This window comes from Myxocyprinus asiaticus, chromosome 44 (assembly GCF_019703515.2).
Source record: "Myxocyprinus asiaticus isolate MX2 ecotype Aquarium Trade chromosome 44, UBuf_Myxa_2, whole genome shotgun sequence".
NCBI classification, from domain to species: Eukaryota; Metazoa; Chordata; class Actinopteri; order Cypriniformes; family Catostomidae; genus Myxocyprinus; species Myxocyprinus asiaticus.
In genome coordinates, this window is record NC_059387.1 from 26,002,733 (window position 1) to 26,022,523 (window position 19,791).

Here is a 19,791-nt window from a genome sequence, read left to right on the forward strand (position 1 = left end):
TTTTATGTAAATCACATTAACACCACAGTCAAATAAGCTTGAGTTCCAGTAGACAACTGTCAAACACACGTTTACATAAGGGGACATACCATAGACCTCTGTTGTTTTTATATAAAGCAAATCATAATCTATAGACCAGAGTAGAGGTTGAACAATAGTGGATTTTGCTATATCGATACAATTACTAAGGTGGTAGGAAAGGCCATTAACCGATTAATCGGCCGGTAGTTTTTTAGGATGTCAAATAAATGTCTTGTTCTTTCCTTACTATGGCAGGCACAGACAAAGAGTCCAAAATGAACAAAATCCCAGATCCAGTGTTCAACCAAACTCCCAATAATAATCAGAAAAAATATGATATTTTTGTGTTAACCTAAGACCAACACTTACAAAGCCGTGCAATATGCTATATTTATATTCATTAATTTATCACTAAACCAATTGTGATTTAGACAGAAATTATTAGTATACTTTCACAGACTACAAAAAAAAAAAAAAGTTTTAACTGAAATTAAACATTTGAAAATGGACACAAACATGCACAATCAACCAGTTTGAACTGGAAAGCATCGTATTTTGCAACCACTTCAAACATGTGTCATGGGAAGCATAGTTTCTGCCAAATTATTAAATTTACTGCAGTCATACAGCTGTTTGTAGTCCAAAAACCCAGAAAAGAATCAGCATTTTTGAGCCATGGGTTCTCTCGGGATTTTCCTATGGGCTTTTAGAAGGCTTTTGGATTTATGAGTAAATAATATCTGTGGTAAACACTTCTTGAAGATACTTGGACATTTTACTCTACAACATAAATTACACACTTTGAATTTTAAAGCAGCATGTTTTTTAAAAAGTACTTTGCTGACAAGTTCCTAGATAAGAACATGCTCACATACTTATGGTATTTGAAGTCTTTATTTAGCAATTCGTTAGTAACACACATTTTTTTTTAAAACACAATGGCTTTAAAATTGACTTTTTATGTGTGTAGCTAATGTTGTAGGACAAAACGTCCAAGCATATTCAGATAATGTCTTACCACAGACCTTCTTTTACTAGTAAATTAAAAAACACCATTATGAAAACCCATAGGAAATTTGAACCCATGGTGAATTAGCCTTCCGGGTTAGCCTACAAATTGACATCACAACTCATTTGTTAATAAAATTTAATATATTATATATATATATATATATATATATATATATATATATATATATATATATATATATATATATATAAAACATAAAACTGGTGCTAGTCAGGAAAAGATCAAAGATCAAGATTTGTCATACTGCTGTCTATCTATTTATTTAGAATTGGACTACGAACAATTAACTGCAACAATTCAATTAATTTAGTAAGCAATTCACTTATCCCACTTTGATATACAGTACTCACTTTTTTATGTTTATAGTGATAGGGTCAGAACCTGCACCCACCCCCGACGCCCCAAACTGTCCCCACCACTTTTTAAAATAATGTGACGCTCCTGTGCATGAGGAGATGTTGTCTTATTTTATTACTAAGAGCAACTCATTGCTTTGCACTTGCGCAAATAATGCATTGTGGCTGTTCCTTGCTCTTTCAGACACTTTATTTAAAATTGGCACAAATAAATTCATAGAGAAATTTTCAATTATTTTTCCAATTATAATTATTATTATTGAATTTTTATAGTCCGGGTCAGCGCAACAGCATGGAAAAGTGGACTGAGCAGAGCGCATTTGCTCGAAGCCATTTTAATGACTCTTACTAAGGAAATAATTGTGTATATATAATATATATATATATATAAGTCACGAAACAATATGTATGCCGATGCGACCCAATTTTTAAGAAACGCTACTATAAACTAAAATTAAACCATACCCAAACCCTAATGGAAACCCTAAAAGAAAGTTTTATTTCTAAACCAATTTTGCAATTGAGGACATCACTGAATATCCCCAAAAGAGGTTTTGTCCAGATTTTTGTCAGTTTTGTCACCAAACTATAGCTAAATATGATCACACATTTGTTTTTCTATCATGGAGACTTTCCATTAACTTCTATTGTTTATATACTGAGCTAATTATATTTTGTATACCCTACCCTAAATCTAACCCTCACAGAAACATTTCTGACACAATTTAGATAATTATTTTGTCTTTTCCCTCACTGGGACAGTTGGCTTGTTCCAACAGTGTATTTTGTCCCTCAAATACAGCATTGTCTGCAAAAAACACACAAATTCATATTCATGTTGCAAATACCACACTGACAACTTCAGAAATCTTTGCTGAGAAAGTTTCACCCCTTTCGTGATGTGGAAAGAGCTCAGCTCTGTTAAGATGAGAAATGCAAACACACATTCCATCAGTTCTGGAATTCTATGAGTGTTCACTGACCACACCTGCATGTGTGAGGGTGGAATGGTGATAGGTCACATGAATAAACCAGTAAAGGAGCCTAACCATCGGAAGCGTCAAACTCACATTCCTAAAGCCCTAATACAAAAACACAAAAGCTCTCAACGCCAAACCTCAAACTGCTTAAAGTGTCAAACTGAACCACACACATACACAAGAACCTTTATCTAGTAGCTGATTCATTCAAGAAGGTACATTGCATATACATTTCTTCAGCTTCATCAGCTAAACAAAAAAAGACACTGTATCTGCATGCACTTCTGCAATAAATTCGGGATGGACTTCAAAGACACTTAATTATTAATCTTACAGTTCATCCAAAATCCTTTAGTTTTAAACATTGGCCACCGACATCTACTCTGTGTACTCAGTTAATACATGACTTGTATTTCACATAGGTAACTAATATTGGCATAACTGTATATTCATGCTTTCTAGCCAGAGGGAAACTGGTTCCCCCCGGTGAGCCTGGTTTCTCCCAAAACAATTTTTTTTCCCATTAACTAACATATTATGGAGTTTTGGACTCCTTGCCACAGTCACCTTTGGCTTGCTCACTGCATGGGGGCCTAAAGACAAATAATTTAAGGCATGATTTTCAACCACATTATTCATTTAAATTGCACAATGGGGACTTTTAGACATTACAGACATCACAGTTTCATTTTCTGTTACAGCACAATTTTCTGTAAAGCTGCTTTGAAAAAATCTATGTGTGTTGTGAGAAGAAAAATTACTTGACATGACATTTGAGCACATTTATCTACAAAATGTGTGTTTAATTTTTATTTGGAATGGTATTATTACACACTTTTTCCTTATACTTTCATCAGGGTTAGGGGTTTGTTGAAATCCCTAACTTTAAAAGTATACTGTAGCTCTCTCCATAATATATGAAAATATAATGTATGAATATATTACAATATATGATAATGAATTAAAATTGGGTGGTGGTACTTTAATTGTTAAGGGCAATTCAGGGACTGGAGAGATACTGTGAAACATTCATTGTTCCACAGGTTGCTCCAGTGGGACTATGCCTGTAATTAATGCACTACCATGGCTTTGGATGAAAGGTATCTGCTTTACTGGCCAGTGACCAAGTCTTTTCATCAACATAAGCAGCAGAGAGGGACATTGTGCACTTGTGTGAACAACCTGATGGAGCATGTCCCTCCAATTCTCTCTCCAGCCTCTATAACAGTAAGTTTGCTGTATAGTGCGACTAGTCAACCCAGTACTGCCACAAGTCACCTCCCCATGAGTATCCAAACAGAAACATCTGATACAAACACCATATGTCATTCATAAAGGTTCAAATGACAAGAAAAAGGGAACTTAAGACAGTGAAAGAAAGAAATGGAGCAGTGTGCAAAGGGTAAGTAACCAAAACCAGAAACCAGAATCTTGATAATTCCAAAATTAAAATAACTTAAGCCACTGCAAAGGTAGCACAGAAGCTGCATCTAAAGTGGTATTCAGGTGCATTTACACAGACCTTTTAATGCTGCTAATAACAGGCATAAATGCATTTGCACAGCATTAACAACTGCATAAATAATGTTATGAGATTAAAGTTTTAATATAAAATTATGAAAGCTTGAAACAAATAAAAAAGTTATACTTTTAAATATGAGACTAAATTATGAAATATATGCTCTATCGTAACAACAAAGTTTAAGGCTGCTCTGATGCTGCATTTCATTTACAAATAATTTAAGCAGCATCAGAACTGCCTTTGATTCTAGGGACTGAGGTGGGTCAGAACAGGCTTAATTTAGTCTGGCTTTTGTGTCTTTACACAGAATTTTGAGCCGGCTTAAAAGGAATAGTTCACCCAAAAATGAAAATTCTCTCATCATTTACTCACCCTCATGCCATCCCAGGTGTGTATGACTTTCTTCTGCAGAACACAAATGATGATTTTAGAAGAATATTTCAGCTCTGCAGGTCCATACAATGCAAGTGAATGGGTGCCAAAATTTTTACGCTCCAAAAATCCCATAAAGGCAGTATAAAAGTAATCCATATGACTCCAGTGGTTAAATCCATGTCTTCTGAAGCAATATGAAAGGTGTGGGTGAGAAACAGATCAATATTTAAGTCCATTTTTGATAGAAATTCTTCTTCTTGCCAAGTAGGGGGCATATTCATGAAGAATGTGAATCACCAAAAACATAAGAAGAATGTGAAAATTAAAGTGGAGGCTGACTGGGCATGGAGGAGAATATATAGTAAAAATTGACTTAAATATTGATCTGTTTCTCACCCACATCTATCAAATCGCTTCTGGAGACACTGATTTAACCACTGGAGTCATATGGATTACTTGTATGCTGACTTGTGTGATTTTTGGAGCTTCAACATTTTGGCACCCATTCACTTGCATTGTATGGACCAAAAGAACTGAGAAATTCTTCAAAAAAAAAAAAATCTTCCATTTGTGTTCTGCTGGGCAGAAAGTCACACACATATGGGATGGCATGAGGCTGAGTAAATTATGAGAATTTTCATTTTTGGGTGAACAAACCCTTTAACTCTGCTGTGTAAAGACACCAATATAGGCATAATAGTCAAACGTTTGGACACATCTACTCATTCTTTATTACTACTATTTTCCACAAATTAAAATAATGGTGAAGTCATCAAAATTATGAAATAACACAAATGGAAGTATGGGAATTATTCAGTGAACAAAAAAATGTTACAGAAATCAAAACTCTCTTATATAGGCTATATAAACTTTCATTAAAGTATCCACCTGTTGCCTAGCACACAGCGCTGTGCATTCCCTTAAACAACTTCATGGGGTGCCACTTGAGATGCTTTTTAAACAGTATTGAAGGAGTTCCCATGTATGCTGGCTACTTGTTGGCTGCTTCTCCTTCAGTATTTAGTCCTAGTCCAACTCATCCATTTGGAATTTATATATAATATATATCTATATATATATATATATATATATATATATATATATATATATATAATAAAAATACATAGGCAAAATTTGTATTTGTCTACAAAACATTTACATTAAAGATAATGAAAAACATACAATCTGTGAGATGTATCCAAACCTTTTACTGGTAACATATCTTACCTGGAGCCAGCTTCTGAACAATCTGTCCTACTGCTTTGCAATACGATAGTTTATGGAACCTTATTTGCATCATCTGATGTAGTAACCATGTTCTTAACCAAGAAAAATGCTCTAACAAGCCACATTCTGTTTACTGATAGCAGAATGCAAATACAAGGGAGTGTTTTCTGTGTATTGGATGGGTCGGCAAGAAATAAACACTGCCAGACACGAGTATGGTGGGTGAAGGACACTTATTGGGTCATGCCAATTCCCCAGGTCTCTTGAAAATTCACAAGCAGACAATCATAAGATACATGATTTCTCATAAGAACGACACTTATTTCTATTTAAGAAGACCTTTTAAAGGTGAATTTAAAAATGAACAAATCGATCAGTGCCCAAATCCAAACCTGACCCAAAATTCACCAAGCTGATTCGATTAATACTAAATTCAATTCTGCTGTTATGAAGTACAGTGTGTGCCTATATTATGCACATATGTCACAGTGACTCACACTCTCCCACATATTGTACATGTACACAGATCTCAGAAATCACACCCTTTCAGCAAATGTTGATCATACCAAAGACCACCATAAGAAAGACTGAGAGCATATAAATTACATTTTTACAAGCAGGCACACGTTGTAAAAACAGTAAGTGACCCGTGAAAAAATTAGCTTATTCATTTTAATCACTTCTGACATGCATGTATGTCATGTATGAGAAAATAAAGAGATGAAAGTATGAACTAAACATTCCCCCACATAACAAACTATTCATAAAAAGTTCAAATGTAAATTTGAAAACATCCCGAAACAGTTTGTGACAGGACAGTTCACTGATTGTAAAAGCATGTTGACTAATCTGCCCACTCACAGGCAGAGAGGCCCCCATCATTTCTGACATCCTCAAGAGTTTATTCTTCTTTCCAGAAAAATAAAAATAAAACTGCTACAATCATGAAATACAGCAAAACACACACACTGACTGCTCGCACACCACTCACAGGAGAACATTGGTGTGTGCTGGTGTATTTGACAAAAGGGGGGGGGGCAACAGGGTCTGAAACCAAGTTGTCACATGCTAGGATGGGGAGGAGTCTTTGCTCATGGTATAAAACATACTGCTTCAGTGTGCCAAGGGATGCACTTTTTATCTCATGAAGAATTCCCTATTAGAGATAGACAGCTCAATATAAACAAATAATATTTAAGTTAATATTTCTCAAAAAGATTAAGTGCCAAGATCTTATACAACACTTATCTCCTTCTCTTATCACTGAGTGGGCTGGGTCTATATGCAAACATATAATTAATGCCTTCCATCACTTTTTAAACATTTAAACACTTTAATCTAGTGTATAAACATTACATTCTGGACTCAAGATGGTAGAAAAGTGCTGCAAAGCATTTGAGAGCAGTCTGTTTTTTCCATCATGTCTCCTGGAGAAAGCGGTTATTAAAACACACATCTCCTGGTAGGACTGTAAGGCAGATGACATGACAGTTCCTACACACCCACTTGCACCCACGTGCCGTACAGTCACAAATAAACAGTGTGTAGCACCCGTATTTGAAATGCAAAACTTGTGGCTGTTGCAATGGAAATGGAAACCCGAGAATGTAGAAAGTGACAAAAAGTGTTATCTTTGATGGATGCAATGTGATAAAGAACATGACTGTGATGTTTCTTTGAACAAACAGAACTACTGTGGAAGCTGTTGAGTGACTCAAATTACATTGGCTGAGACAACATTCACAGTATGCATCATAGCCCTCATTCACATCTCTAACCATGTGTCATGCTCTAATTTTTAGCATTGTTATATTTAGTAATCAAAGCCATGATAGACTGATATATGACCATTTTGAGCCATATTTTTCCATGTAATGAAAGTGAATGGTAACTAACCCTAACACTGTAGCTCCTTTTGTGTTCTATGGAAGACAGTAAGCCATACAGGTTTGGAACAACATGAGGGTGAGAAAATGATTACAGAAATTTCATTTTTAGGTAAACTCAAGCACAGATCAATCATGAATCCTGAGCCTAGAATATAAAACAAGCCCAAGCTTTGTTCGGTACTCATTCCCTCCCTTGAACAACATTAGTCGGAGTCTACCCTTTGACTGCACAGACAATGTTGATCAGTTTTATCCAGGGATTCATGTACTGTATGTTAGTGATATATTAAGTGCATGTCCAATAGAGTGCATCCTACCTACTGCTTTTCTAATGGGCTTATGTAAAGAATTCCAGAAGATGGCTAACATTGGCTAGGTATTTCCTTCTTTCAGCCTGATCTCATGAAATTTACATGAACATGACAACATTTTTGCAATTCAAAATTTACATGCTATATAAACACGTTTGGCTGCAGGTTTCCAGTGAAATGTCCAGCTGGGGGCATATTCAGACAAAGTTTTAAGGTGATGGATGTTTTTAGATGGATGTTTTTAAAACATACCTCCCTAACGTAAAACTTTTGCCTGAACCTAACCAATAGTGTTTTAAAATAGAAATGATACATTTAAAAAAAAAAAAGACATCCTTACCAAATCAACGCCTAAACCTGACCATTAGTGTTTTAAAATATAAATGAGATGTTAAAAGACACCCTTACCTTATCAATGCCTAAATCTAACCATTAGTGTTTTAAAATGCAGAAGCAAAATGAAAAATCACATTTTCTGAGCCAACCTCATCATTTCGTGCTGCTTCTATAACTCTACAATGTCACGTAACATTTTGAGTTCATGGCTGGACTTTAACTATGGTCCTCCAACTCTAAGTCCAACATACTATCAGTTGAGCTACCGCACAAGCTATTCATATTGGGATAAGTGTACAGTTGAAGTCAGAAATTTACATACACTTAGGTTGAAGTCATTAAAACACATTTTTTAACCACTCCACAGATTTCATATCGGCAAACTATAGTTTTGGCAAGTCGTTTAGGACATCTACTTTGTGCATGACACAAGTAATTTTTCCAAGAATTGTTTACAGACAGATTGTTTCACTTTTAATTGACTATAATCACAATTCCAGTAGGTCAGAATTTTACACAATTTTAGACAATTAGCTTCTGATATTGGTGGTGTACCTGTGGATGTATTTTAAGGCCTACCTTCAAACTCAGTGCCTCTTTGCTTGACATCATGGGAAAATCAAAAGAATCAGCCAAGATCTCAGAAAAAAAATTATGTGGACCTCCACAAGTCTGGTTCATCCTTGGGAGCAATTTCCAAATGCCTGAAGGTACCACGTTCATCTGTACAAACAATAGTATAAACACCATGGAACCACGCAGCCATCATACCGCTCAGGAAGGAGACGCATTCTGTCTCCTAGAGATGAACGTAGTTTGGTGCGAAAAGTGCAAATCAATCCCAGAACAACAGCAAAGGACCTTGTGAAGATGCTGGTGGAAACAGGTAGACAAGTATCTATATCCACAGTAAAACAAGTCCTATATCGACATAACCTGAAAGGCTGCTCAGCAAGGAAGAAGTCACTGCTCCAAAACCACCATAAAAAAGCCAGACTACAATTTGCAAGTGCACATGGGGACAAAGATCTTTTTGGAGAAATGTCCTCTGGTCTAATGAAACAAAAATTTTACTGTTTGGCCTAATGACCATTATTATGTTTGGAGGAAAAAGGTTGAGGCTTGCAAGCCGAAGAACACCATCCCAACCGTGAAGCATGGGGGAGGCAGCATCATGTTGTGGGGGTGCTTTGCTGCAGGAGGGACTGGTGCACTTCACAAATTAGATGGCATCAGGAGGAAGGAAAATTATGTGGATATATTGAAGCAACATCAGCCAGGAAGTTAAAGCTTGGTCGCAAATGGGTCTTCCAAATGGACAAATACCCCAAGCACACCTCTAAAGTTGTGGCAAAATGGCTTAAGGATAACAAAGACAAGGTATTGGAGTGGCCATCACAAAGCCCTGACCTCAATCCGATAGCAAATTTGTGGGCAGAACTGAAAAAGCATGTGCGAGCAAGGAGGTCTACAAACCTGACTCAGTTACACCAGTTCTGTCTGGAGGAATGGGCCAAAATTCCAGCAACTTATTGTGAGAAGCTTGTGGAAGGCTACCCAAAACGTTTGACCCAAGTTAAACTATTTAAAGGCGATGCTACCAAATACTAACAGAGTGTATGTCAACTTCTGACCCACTGGGAATGTGATGAAAGAAATAAAAGCTGAAACAAATAATTCTCTCTACTATTATTCTGACATTTCACATTCTTAAAATAGTGATCCTAACTGACCAAAGACAGGGAATGTTTTCTACGATTAAATGTCAGGAACTGTGAAAAACTGAGTTTAAATGTATTTGGCTATGGTGTATATAAACTTCTGACTTCAACTTTATATATGTAGGTGGGTCTGTAATACAAGCATTAAAATGTATTGCATTTCAAAAGATGCATTATAGTAAAAGTGTATCGTATCATAATATAACAGGGTCTGAGTAATAGAGAGAAAAATAAGTATTTATAAAGTCATAATCAGCCATTAAAGTCATTATTTGAGTGAAAGTGAATAAAACACACAGTTGTTGTAGCACCTCCAGTGTTAATTTCACCTGGAAACGGCAGGGAATTGTACCTGGATACACGTACAAGTTTTGCAAAAATGTATATAGAGTCAGTTTTCACTATGAGACCAGGTTGTCTTTATTGTTTTAATTGAACATCAATTGAACAATGGATGAACAGCAGGGAGCGATATGGCACTGCTGGGCACATTCGTAAACAAGTGCTGTTCCAAAGTGCACCATCACTGCTCTGTTTGTCATTAGAACTGAATTATTAAAATTTCTGTATTGCTTTAGTGCATCTGCGGAAATTGGATTCCATTACATTTCAATGGTTCCCTATTGAGATGGGAACAATTTGCTGATCTAAGATGGGTGGAACAGATTTGATTTCTTGTGCTTCACTGCTAATATGAAACAAACTGGGATCGTTTTGGAAATAGGCTACAAAAAGCAAGAGTATTTGTTTATGTTAAAGACAGCAGACTTGATTAAGATTAAATCTGTTGTGCAGGCGCCCTCTTGTGTTGAATGACACATATAGCTAATTTAATTTCCTCCTGTCTAAAAGCCTCCAAGCAAGTGGCTTTACTGAGGTTAAAACTCAGTGTGATTTGATTTAAGCCCAGTTCTGTCAATTGCACTTTTGTCATCTGAACTGTCATTTTGGATATTTAGATATATATTTCTCTTTTTGAACACAGAATTCAAAACTATTTTATTTTGCCCATGCAAAACTTACGGCTACAATGCTAGGGTGGTTGCTAGGGTGTTCCAGGTGGTTGCTAGGTGGTTGCTTACTGGCCCAAGTCAAAAGGGCCCACCCTCTCTAGTCTCCATTGTATTCTAGAACATAATTATGGCTTGTGTCCCTCTTTTAATTCAAGTCTATGAGATTTATTTTTTTTTACCCGTTTTATCGAAAGATTTAGAATAAACCCTGAGGACAAGCAATTGTATTAGTAATAGTACCATAAATGAGTGACAAACGGGAGATGAAGTGATTCCAGTTTGACTAAATATCAAGAAAGTGCACTGACATGTTCATACTAAAGCTAAAGACAGTGGACAGAGCGCCTGAGTTTGTGTCTGGTCACAGGGCATTCATTAAGTCTGGAGTCATGCCCTAAATCTAATGAGAAGTGATACACAAATGCATCTCACCACTTACATAACGACTGTCATCTACCAGCTCATTTCTTTTTTTTTAGCAAAGAGACCTATTCGCCATATAGGAGAATTGTACGGTACATTGTGCAACACCACATCCCCATCCATGCCTATTTTGCACGTTATTTCATAATACTGACCAAAAGTCTGAAAAAGAGCATGACATGTGTGGACATTCAAGTTCTAGAGAAGAACCAATCACAGATTAAATTGTGTTTTTACTCCCCTTTCAAGAAACATCAACACACTGGCACTGACTGTATCTTAGGATACATCAATATTGCTCATTCACACATGTTGAATTCAACTTCCTGTCCCTCGTAAAAAAAAAAAAAAAAAAGAAGAATAAAATTACACATAGACCACAAAGACTGTTTCCGCTTTTCTGGGCCAATGCACTTGCTTGTTCATGTCTCTTGTTTTCAAAGATACTGACCAAAACAGGATAATGGAACCACTTCTAAATAACCATAAGAGAAGAAGAATATCAAATATGTATCCATATCATGGTTTCATGTATTGTCACTGCATAGAGGATGCAAAGAGAGTTACATCGTCAACCACAACGAGGACATGCAACATCACCAATGCCAACCCGAGAACAGCTTTCATTTGAACCTGCTCGTGAGACCACTGAGCAAAAGTGGTAAAGTGACAGTCTGCCTAAAATGAAAAGTCTGTCATCATTTACTCACCTCATGTTGTTCCAAACCTGTATGACATTCTTTCTTCCGTGGAATGCCAAAGGAGATGTTAAGCAGCATGTTATTCTCAGTCACCATTTACTTAATTGCATCTTTCTTTCCATACAATGAAAGTGAATGGTGACTGAGACCGTCTTGCTGCGAAACACCTCCATTGGTGTTCCACGGAAAAAATATTGCAGTGTGGATTAGCCTTTACTGTTAACTCAACTCAAATGACCCTCTGTTTTTAGAGGAAGAAGGGTGATGTCACTATACGGGTTAAAAGACAAACACCAGTTTAGCAACTCTCGTAACCTAGCAACAATTTTATCAATGTAATGTATAGCTGATATGACATATGGATAAGGCGGGTCCTCCTCTTAAAAAGCCTTATCACATGACAGTCCCGCTGTTATCAATGAGCCAGTCATATCTCATGATCCAGAAGCTGTAGCGCTCAGACACCACACCCCTTGATCATTGAATGTACAGTAATACACAGTTATGGTCTCTCTCCAATACATACACAATATTTATGCATGCCATTGTCACTTAACAGTGAGATAACACATGTTTTGCCTCATTAGGGTGCAAAGGGCATCTCTACACAGTGCTAATCACATTCACAAACACCTGCCTACGAAGTCAACCAAAAACTCCCAATGCACCACATCTTTTAGAAATGAAAACAAACTGACCAAACAAACTTACAGGGCTGCTCTAATGTACTTTGGAGGTGTGCTGCAATGTGGTCAGAATATAAGGATAACAAAGTCCATATTTATGTAAAAGATCTTCTGCACACCATACTGTAAATAAGACTAATGCACAGTAGATGCCGCAGTCCCTGCTTGAATTGTGCTGAATTTTAATCAAGGGAATGGAACATGTTTATCATGCACTCTTCTTTGATGCAAGGACCACAGGATGATGCAGCTTGATTCTAGCAATTAAGTTCCAGCATGACAACCAAAACACAGCTGATCAACAACACTATTGTTTTTCTAAGCATTGGTTAAAACTTGTTAGCCAGCTTAAGTAATAGTAACAATCCGTTCAGGTCTCCAGAGTTGCCCTGCAGGTACTGCAGGTTGTTTGAATTGAAAAATCAGTGGGTGTGGGCATTGGAAACAACTGCATTGCTTAAAATGTGTCAAGCTCAAGTTCTTAATGTAGTTTGTTGACCCAAATTAATTTGAATTAAAAACATTCTGACATCCCATAATGAGTCTCTTTGATAGAGTCAGCAGAGGCTGTAAATATACATGGCTGTCTCCTTGTGTTGCCATGCATTTCAAATAAGTAACTCTCACATGTCTGTAGCTGTAAGTGGCTTTTAAATCTTTGATTAACTTCTTTTCCGCGTGAGTTAAAAACAGCTGTTTCTATCTAGAGAACAGAGCTAAATTCCGTTAGATAGTCCTATGCGGTTGGAATAAAGGCATATGAACATACCTGATGAAGAGCTGGAGGCAGATGTCCGGACTGCTCTGAATCAGCTGCTCTCCTCAGAAATAAAAGTCAGCGCAAGGAAAAGCGAACGTGCATCACCAGGCTCGCGCTTCCTCTTCTGCGCTTTTGAACACGCCCAATTAAATTATGCATGGGCGTTTACACCCGCTGCGCTGCCATTAATAGTGTTGATACAAATTAGTACGCTAACATAATTAGTCCATATTTATACGTGGCGATTTATGTGTTCATTTTTCATCTTGTTTTGAAATATATTCAGGAAGTAGCTACAACTCGGTCGCCTTATGTTTATTAAGATTTGTTGTGGTGATTGTGCTATCGTGATCACATGTATTTATTATTGAATGTATTACATTAGATGGATTACTTGTGCCATGGAGTACAGCATTGTTCAGTTTGTCCACATGCATGGCTATGTGCGCGCACGCAGGTGTACAGTGTGTGTGCGTCGGGTGGCGCGCGTGCTTATCCACTGCAGTATTCGAGTCAATCCATAGGCTGTTCTTTATAATAATAATATGTCACTCTCTATTCCAAACGACCGTAAAAACAAGGCTTTTAAGGATACAAATAATAGTCTGCTGCGGCACATGCTGTAAACATTATATATATATATATATATATATATATATATATATATATATATATATATATATATATATATATATATACACAGTTTACACAGTACTGTGCAAACGACTTGTTTCACAAAAACACTTGTCTTAAGATGGTTATTTATATCTGCTACTTTAGTGTGTCAATAGGAAATATACATTTTATACTCCCAAACATTCCATTTGCAAATAGAATAGAATAGAAGAACAGGGAGCCCTGCAACAGATGGCATGGCCCTCGCAGAGCCCCCCACTGAATATCGGGTCAGTCTGGGATTACAGTAATTGAGTAATTGAGACCTGAACTGTGGCGAATTCCTCCAAGAACTTTGGAACATCCTATCTGCCAACAACCTAGAAAAACTGTGTCCAGGTGTAAGTAGGAGAATTGGAGCTGTTTTGAAGGTAAACATGTTCACACCAAATATTGATTTAGCTCTGTTTCTGTTTACTGGACTTTGTATGATGTTAACTGATTAATGAAAACTATTTATGTCATATTTTTTTTAAGAAATGCCTAAAATGTTTGCACAGTACTGTATATATATATATATATATATATATATATATATATATATATATATATATATATATATATATATATACAGTATACATACAGTATTATACAGTTTGTTTATTTTTATTTTTTATTTTTTGAGTATGTAATGAGAAACATACTTGAAATGTGATTCCTGGTTTTTACAATTTACGCATTTAAAATTTCGTAACAAAATTCCATCAAATTGAATTGCATAATCTTTAACAAGATGAATAAATAAAGGAATAAAACTTGAATAAATGATTCATAAAATTTTGCTTAAATCTTAAAAATAGGCTTAAATCTTATTTTTGGGTGAAGGTTCCTATACAGACAGCATTTTTTGGAAATCATGGCACCTATGATGCTGTCCAGCTAAGTGTGTTACCATCAAAAATGTTTCAGCTGGATAAACCATTTATTTACCAGTACTTGTTAATTAACATATATTGAAATTTTTTTTACTTTTTTTTTTTTTTTACCACACACATCTTGAGATATTAAACTTCTCACTCTCTGTCCTTTTAAGATTCTCTGTCACTGTCTGATCCTGTTTTTACATGATATGTATTAATTAATCTGTTTTCAGGGCATCATCAGACACTTTATCACAACTTATCTCATTTCATTAAAGCACTGAAGCTTATCTTGCCCCATACAGGCTTCTCTTCCAGGCATGAGCCATTACAATTAAGGCATGAATGAGAATACAAACATTCCTTTAGTGTCACTACAACACGGCTGTTGTCACATATAAAGGAAGAATTTAGTTTTTCAGCATAGCTTGAAAGTTTCCAAATATGTCTAATGGAAAGAAGAGATTCTTAACACATGACAGGAATAATTTTAAAACAGCCCAACAGATTTGATCAGATCACGTGTGAATTATTGCTTGTCTTGCAGCCTGATGAAATTTAGTGTGACTACAGAACCTGAGAAAAACTTTCCATTTTTATCAAGCAATAAAAAGCTGTGTAAAAATCAGTAAACAAAAAATAATGTATCCCAAACTGATCTTACTGTAACAAATAAACATTTTGGACCTTAACAGGAAAGTTAAAATTATTCAATCTTCATATATATATATATTAAGTAACATTTTGTTCAGCATTTTCATTTGCTCAGGAATAAAGTTAGTTCCCTATCACTTCATATTTGTATTTGTATTTTATTTTAAAAAAAAGAAATTATAATCGACTCTAAATTGTTTACCAAACCAGATACAACTATTTGTCAGAACTATTGACCTACCCTAAAACCAAGTAAACTGGAAAATCAGGAAAGGGCTTAAATATGTTGGGTTCAGTCACACTGAATATAAAAACAGGACTGAATTCCCGTATTTAATGGGAGCATTTTGTCCATGCAACAGGTGGGCTTTTTACCGCAAATACGATTATTTATTTGTCTCAAAATAAATGTGATAATTTTGGGGATTCTCATAAGCTACATAAATTTGCAACATTAAAAAAAAAATCAAATATTTAGAAAAATGTCCTCAAAATTGAACTTTAGACATTGCATTCCTGATCTCAAAAATACATTATTTTTTTCTAGATAAAAAAAAATAATGTATTGCAAAAAGGCTCTAGGATTGCAAACAAAAGACTGCTGCCTTGTGAGGGACAATGCTGCCATAGTGTGGTGGCAACCAGAAAAAAATCTGATAGTGTCCCACACCTGTTCTCACACACCTCACTAACTGAAGAAACATGTCACTCACAGCTTACCCGATCGATCAACCATGTGACTGCTGGGCAGATTTGACAAAGTCATTGATGAATTTGCATCAATGAAAACTAGCATGGGAGGGTTACAATTGAAATTAGGAATTATGTGTAATAGCACAAGCGGCAATCTGTAAATATTCTGCCATTTTCTTTATTTATTTATGTACATGTTAATATAATTTGCCAAATATATATAGATATATATACATTTCTATATTCATTGTCTAGTTATACCCAAAATAAAAATCTATCTTTGTCTTTAGAACTGATATGATAGGTGTGGGTGAGAAATAGATCAATAATCACTTTTTACTCTAAATCTCCACTTAAACTTTCAGATCTGAAAGTGAATTTAAACAGGCACCACATGTGACTTTAAGAGGAGTAAAAAAATTACTTAAATATTTATCTGTTTCTCACCCAAACCTATTATCATGCTGGATTTAACCACTGGAGTCTTATGGACTACTTTTATACTGTCTTTAAGTGATTTTTGTAGCTTCAAAATTCCAACCATCATTTACTTGCCATGTCGGATCTAGCCTAGGGCACCAAGTAATCTAGAACCGCCACTGTTCATCTCACCAGGTTTTTCTCTACACTAGCTACAGGTGCATCTCAATAAATTAGAATGTCATGGAAAAGTTCATTTATTTCAGTAATTCAACTCAAATTGTGAAACTCGTGTATTAAATAAATTCAGTGCACACAGACTGAAGTAGTTTAAGTCTTTGGTTCTTTTAATTGTGATGATTTTGGCTCACATTTAACAAAAACCCACCAATTCATTATTTCAAAAAATTAGAATATGGTGACATGCCAATCAGATAATCAACTCAAAACACCTGCAAAGGTTTCCTGAGCCTTCAAAATGGTCTCTCAGTTTGGTTCACTAGGCTACACAATCATGGGGAAGACTGCTGATCTGACAGTTGTCCAGAAGACAATCATTGACACCCTTCACAAGGAGGGTAAGCCACAAACATTCATTGCCAAAGAAGCTGGCTGTTCACAGAGTGCTGTATCCAAGCATGTTAACAGAAAGTTGAGTGGAAGGAAAAAGTGTGGAAGAAAAAGATGCACAACCAACCGAGAGAACCTCAGCCTTATGAGGATTGTCAAGCAAAATCGATTCAAGAATTTGGGTGAACTTCACAAGGAATGGACTGAGGCTGGGGTCAAGGCATCAAGAGCCACCACACACAGACGTGTCAAGGAATTTGGCTACAGTTGTCGTATTCCTCTTGTTAAGCCAATCCTGAACCACAGACAACGTCAGAGGCGTCTTACCTGGGCTAAGGAGAAGAAGAACTGGACTGTTGCCCAGTGGTCCAAAGTACTCTTTTCAGATGAGAGCAAGTTTTGTATTTCATTTGGAAACCAAGGTCCTAGAGTCTGGAGGAAGGGTGGAGAAGCTCATAGCCCAAGTTGCTTGAAGTTCAGTGTTAAGTTTCCACAGTCTGTAATGATTTGGGGTGCAATGTCATCTGCTGGTGTTGGTCCATTGTGTTTTTTGAAAACCAAAGTCACTGCACCCGTTTACCAAGACATTTTGGAGCACTTCATGCTTCCTTCTGCTGATCAGCTTTTTAAAAATGCTGATTTCATTTTCCAGCAGGATTTGGCACCTGCCCACACTGCCAAAAGCACCAAAAGTTGGTTAAATGACCATGGTGTTGGTGTGCTTGACTGGCCAGCAAACTCACCAGACCTGAACCCCATAGAGAATCTATGGGGTATTGTCAAGAGGAAAATGAGAAACAAGAGACCAAAAAATGCAGATGAGCTGAAGGCCACTCTCAAAGAAACCTGGGCTTCCATACCACCTCAGCAGTGCCACAAACTGATCACCTCCATGCCACGCTGAATTGAGGCAGTAATTAAAGCAAAAAGGAGCCCCTACCAAGTATTGAGTACATATACAGTAAATGAACATACTTTCCAGAAGGCCAACAATTCACTAAAAATGTTTTTTTTTATTGGTCTTATGATGTATTCTAATTTTTTGAGATAGTGAACTGGTGGGTTTTTGTTAAATGTGAGCCAAAATCATCACAATTAAAAGAACCAAAGACTTAAATACTTCAGTCTGTGTGCATTGAATTTATTTAATACAAAAGTTTCACAATTTGAGTTGAATTACTGAAATAAATGAACTTTTCCACGACATTCTAATTTATTGAGATGCACCTGTATTTATTCTGTTCGACAAGCCTAATGCCATGGGATAATCATATATGGAGATGGAATTGTTTCATATTAACATACAAATGGAAAGAGATTCACAATTAGAAAATTGGTTCACAAATAAATTGAATGAGATCCACAAATAAATGTAAGGAGTTTCACAAAAAAAAAAATGAATTCACAAATAAAAAGAATGAGATTCATAAATATATGTTAGGAGTTCACAAAAATAAAGTGAATTCACAAATAAATAAAACGAAATTATTTACAAATATATATTTTTTAACTCACAAACACAACTCTGTCCAGCATTCATTTGTGAATTGCACGCATTTATTTGTGGATCGCTTCCTGTGCATTTGCGGATCACTACACGCATTTGTCGATTTTGAAACGAATCTAGCATCAAGATGTGCACACAAATCTACAAATAGATGGACTCCACCCATCATCTGCTCAAGCCAATCAGATAACGGCCACATTAATCGGACCAATCGTAGCATGTTCTATCTTCAACCAATCACGCTTCGTTTTACTATCAGACCAGAGTCACAGAGCTCTCACAATGAGCATGGAATCAAGCACATACAGATAAGCTCCAAGGATGCAAACTTTTAAAGAAACAGATGGCAATATATGTAAAACACAATATGTATGTTAATGATTTTCACTGATATAAAAATGTATCTGTACTGTACATATATTCAACATATCTGCAGTGCTTTTAGTGTAGTGTCAGAAAAGCGCTATGTAAGTGTAAAATTAATTAATTCACATTTCAAAATATTACACTTTCTTATATGTAAAACGTTATTTCCCAAATCACAATATAATTTTATATAGCCAATATGCACAAATAAATTATCAATAATTGTAGAAATATGTACATGTCCATATATCTGATTTCTGTATGGGATTACATGTCTGTTTAAGTGGTTTTGGGTTTATTGTGCTGTGTTCACAGAAGTAGAATATAATAGAATGTGGAATATTCTCAATAGGCTTTGTTATAGAAAACAAATTTACAGTATGCTTCTTGTTTGCAGCAGTCTTTCAATTTATGTTTTCAGGGGGAAAAAACATAGACCAAGGTAGGCAATTACACAAAATGTTTATTAACATAATTTCTGTCAGTCAGATGAAATAATAGAAAATACAGTAATCAAACTGTATTTAAAAAATAATCAAAATTTGTTGTATTCTGAATGAAATGTTCTCTGACTTCTGCTACTGCATGATGCATTCTGCCTTGATGTGGGTTCAGAGGATCATCATCATCGGCAGCATCATCTTCATCATCATCAGCACCAGCACGAACCCCCTCTTCCTCCTCAGGAAGTTGAA

The 19,791-nt window shown here is 35.9% G+C and overlaps 1 protein-coding gene across 2 annotated transcripts in view; it reads right to left on the reverse strand.

The window, feature by feature from the left end:
- The window catches only part of LOC127434487 (phospholipase D1-like), a 41,234-nt gene extending 27,761 nt beyond the window's left edge, over window positions 1–13,473 (reverse strand). For both annotated transcript variants that reach the window (XR_007896053.1, XM_051687307.1), the window contains exon 1: window positions 13,361–13,473. The gene's annotated coding sequence lies outside the window, so the exon portion shown is untranslated. The remainder of the gene's footprint in view (window positions 1–13,360) is intronic.
- Window positions 13,474–19,791: the final 6,318 nt, after the last annotated feature.